Below are 4,765 nucleotides of genomic sequence, written 5' to 3'. Positions count from 1 at the left end.
GGGCTATTCAAAAATAAGTGTCCAATCTCAAAATATCTAAGGATTCTAGGAATCTTTTAAAATTTTATTTACAGTTGAAATCTACTATGTTCAACAAATATAGTCTATATTTTTGCTATTCAAAGTACTTGTTAAAATTTCCAGCTTAAAAGTTGTTAAATCTTCCAATTTCTTTTTATTGCATGAAATCTCTTTAACTTTAGTAATATTTCTTTCATTAGTGTCTTATTTTGTTTTTATATATGTATGAACATATATATACACTTATGTATATATGCACATTTATGCACTTAATGACAGTATCAAAATATAAAAGCAAAAATTAATGGAAGTAAAAGGAGAACTGTGCAAATCCGTAATTACAGTTGAAAACTTTGGTATCAGCTCTTATAGGAAATGATAGAACAAGCAGATAAAAACTCACTAAGGATATAAAAGATTTGAAAAGTACAATTAATCAACTTGACTTTATAGACATTTATAGAACAGTACAGCCAACCACTGCATAATGCACATTATTTTCAAGTGTATAGGGAACATACACCAAAATACAATGTTTCTTCTTTTTCTCAATGTATCTTAACTTTATACTTAAAAGGATTTTTCCCCCTGCTTTTTTTTTTTCTTTTCTTTCTTTCTTTTTTTTCTTTTTGAGACGGAGTCTCACTCTGTTGCCCAGGCTGGAGTGCAGTGGCATGATCTCGGCTCACTGCAACCTCCACCTCCTGGGTTCAAGCGATTCTCCCGCCTCAGCCTACTGAGTAGTTGGATTACAGGTGCCCACCACCATGCCCAGCTAATTGTTTTGTATTTTTGGTGGAGACGGGTTTCACCATTTTGGCCAGGCTGGTCTCAAACTCCTGACCTCAGGCGATCCGCCCCCCTCGGCCTCCCAAAGTGCTGGGATTACAGGCATGGGCCACCGTGCCAGGTCCATATAAACAGCGTATAGTTGACCTTTAAAAAAGTATAAATATATATTTTTTGAAACAGGGTCTGGCTCTGTCATCCAGGCTAGAGTGCAGTGGCCGGATCATGGTTCACTGAAGCCTTGGCTCTGACTATCCTCTCGCCTCAGCTTCCCAAATAGCTGGGACTACAGGCACATGCCACCACACCCAGCTAATTTTTTTTTTTCCAAGTTTTAAGAGACAGGGTCTTGCTGTGCTGCCCAGGCTGGTCTTGAATTCCTGACCTCCAGTGATCTTCCCACCTCAGAGTATTTATCTTTTAATTGCAGTGATTCACCCATTTATATTTAATATTTATACTTAATGATACAATTGAGTTTGGGTCTACTGTCCTTCTGTTCATTTTCTATTTGTTCATTCTATTCCTTTGTTTCTTCCTTGCTCCTCCCTTACTCTCTTTTGGATTAACAAAATATTTTTCTTATGACCTTTTTCTTCTGTTTTGGTCTTCGAGTAATGTATACTTTTATTAATCATTTAGTGGTTACCAAATAAATGACAACATATTCCTTGATTTATTAAAGCCTACCTTAAATGAATACTTTTGCCACTTTCTGAACTATGCCAAAAATTTACAAGTTGGTCGGACACAGTGGCTCGCGCCTGTAATCCCAGCACTTTGGGAGGCCGAGTCAGGCAGATCGCCTGAGGTCAGGAGTTTGAGACCAGCCTGGTCAACATGGTGAAACCCTGCCTCTACTAGAAATACAAAAATTAGCCAGGCATGGTGGTGGGCACCTGTAATCCCAGTTACTCAGGAGGCTGAGCCAGGAGAATTGCCTGAACCTGGGAGGTGGAGGTTGCAGTGAGCCAAGATCGTGCCACTGCACTCCAACCTGGGTGACAGAGTGAGACTCCATCTCAAAAAAAAAAAAAAAAATTTTACAAGTTTGGTTCCATTTATATCCATCACACACTTTATGTTATTGTCACATTTTATTACTACCTATGTATTAATCCCTACCTGGCATTGTTACTAGTGTTTTTAAACAGTAAAAATTTATTTATCTACATATTTATAGTTAAATGCTTCTGACTGGGATCATTTTCATTTAGTATGAAGAATTCCCTTAAGTATTTCTTACAGTACAAGGCTTCTGGTGACACATTTTCTTAGCTTTGTCTGAAAAGTTTTTACTTTAACTTTTTTTTCTTTTTTTTTTTTTTTTGAGGCGGAGTCTCGCTCTGTCCCCCAGGCTGGAGTGCAGTGGTGCGATCTCGGCTCACTGCAAGCTCCGCCTCCCGGGTTCACGCCATTCTCCTGCCTCAGCCTCCGGAGTAGCTGGGATTACAGGCGCCCGCCACCACGCCCGGCTAATTTTTTGTATTTTTTAGTAGAGACGGGGTTTCACCGTGTTAGCCAGGATGGTCTCGATCTCCTGACCTCGTGATCCGCCCGCCTCGGCCTCCCAAAGTGCTGGGATTACAAGCGTGAGCCACCGCGTTTACTTTAATTTTAAAAGATAAAATTCTAGGCCGGATGCGGTGGCTCATGCCTGTAATCCCAGCACTTTGGGAGGCCGAGGCGGGCGGATCAGGGGGTCAGGAGATCGAGACCATCCTGGCAAACACGGCGAAACTATGTCTCTACTAAAAATACAAAAAATTAGCCGGGCGTGGTGGCCGGCGCCTGTACTCCCAACTACTCGGGAGGCTGAGGCAGGAGAATGGCGTGAACCCGGGAGGCGGAGGTTGCAGTGAGCCGAGATCGCGCCACTGCACCTCAGCCTGGGAGACAGGGAGACTCCGTCTCAAAAAAAAAAAAAAAAAAAAAAAAAAGATAAAATTCTAAGTTGGCAGATTTCTTTAAAATCCCATTTGGAAGATTATTTTTCTATTGTCTTCTGTCTTTTATAACTTTGCTAAAAAGGCAACCAAGTCTTTTTTTTTTTTTTTTTTTTTTTGTATTTTTACTGGAGACGAGGTTTCACTATGTTGGCCAGGCTGGTAATTTTTTTTTTTTTTTTTTTTTTTTTTTTTGAGACGGAGTCTTGCTCTGTCACCCAGGCTGGAGTGCAATGGCATGACCTCGGCTCACTGCAAGCTCTGCCTCCCGGGTTCACGCCATTCTCCTGCCTCAGCCTCCCAAGTAGCTGGGACTACAGGCGCCCGCCACCACGCCTGGCTAATTTTTTGTATTTTTAGTAGAGATGGGGTTTCACTGTGTGAGCCATGCTGGTTTCGATCTCCTCACTTCATGATCCACCCACTTCGGCCTCCCAAAGTGCTGGGATTACAGGCGTGAGCCACTGTGCCCGGCCAAAAGGCATCCAAGTCTTATTTCTTTTGAAGGCAATGTGCTTTTTCCTATGTTTATTTTACTCTTTGCATTTGATTTTCAGCAGGTTGACTATAATAAACCTATATATAGTTTTTTTTTAATATTTATCCAACTTGGGGTTCAAAGAAGTCTTTAAATCTGTTTTAATATATTTCATCAGGTTTGGAAGTTGTGGGGCTAGTCTGTCTCCCAGGCTGGAGTGCAGTGGTGTGATCATGGTGCACTGCAGCCTTGACCTCCAAGGCTCGATTGATCCTTCCACCTCAGCCCCCCAAGTAGCTGGGACTACAGGCATGAGCCACCATGCCCAGTTACTTTGTGTGTGTGTGTGTGTGTGTGTGTGTGTGTGTGTGTGTGTGTGTGTGTGTTACGTAGAGATGGGGTTTTGTCATGTTGCCCAGGCTGGTCTCAAACATCTGAGCTCAAACAGTCCACCTACCCAGGCCTCCCAAAGTGCTGGAATTACAGATCTGAGCCACTGCACCAGGCCCAATTTTTCTTTTTAAGACTTCATTCCTTTTACAATCTTAGCCTTGTCTTCTAGCTTGGCAGTATCTAATATGATCTTTAGGCAGCCCACTGTATCTTGTGTTTTTAATTTCAGGGACTGTTTTGTATTTTTAGAAATTCTATAAAGGTATTTTTTGAATTTGAATTAAAAAAATAGTATCTTGCTATTATTTGATTCCTTTTCACAACGTCTCTATTAATATAACTGAATCTTCCTATTCATGAACATGGAATCTCTCTCCATTTATTTAGTCCTTCTTTCATCGGAGTTTTGTAACTTTTCTCATATCATACCCAACATGTATATGAAAGAAATTGCAGTTTTTTTGGCCAGGTGCAGTGGCTCACGCCTATAATCCCAGCACTTTGGGAGGGTGAGGCGGGTGGATCACTTGAGGTCAGGAGTTCGAGACCAGCCTGGCCAACATGGAGAAACCCCATCTCTACAAAAATACAAAAAAATTAGCTGGGCCTGGTGGCACACGCCTATAATCCCAGCTACTTGGGAGGCTGAGACAGGAGAATCACTTGAACCCAGGAGGCAGAGGTCGCAATGAGCCAAGATTGTGCCATTGCACTCCAGCCTGGGTGACAGATCAAGACTTCATCTCAAAAAAAAAAAAAAGAAAAGAAAAAAAAAGAAATTGCAGTTTTTGCCATTAAAATAATTGCAAAAACCACAATTATCTTTGCACCATCCTAAATACATATTTTGTTAGATTTATGCCTAAGTACTTCATTGCTCTTGGTTCTAAGGTAAATGGCATTGTATTTTTACTTTCAAATCCCACCTGTTTATTGCTGGTATACATAAAAAGTGATTGGCGTTTGTATATTAATCTTGTATCCTATAACATTGCTGTGTTCACTTACTATTTCCAGTTATTAAATGAATTTTTTTGGATTTTCTACATAGATAATCATGTCCCCTGTTTTCCTTCTTTCTTCCCTATCTGTAACCCTTTTATTTATTTATTTATTTTTAAATCTTATTGTATTGGCT

Source organism: Pan paniscus, chromosome 9 (assembly GCF_029289425.2).
Source record: "Pan paniscus chromosome 9, NHGRI_mPanPan1-v2.0_pri, whole genome shotgun sequence".
Classification (NCBI taxonomy): Eukaryota; Metazoa; Chordata; class Mammalia; order Primates; family Hominidae; genus Pan; species Pan paniscus.
Note: the sequence above shows the minus strand (reverse complement) of the source record.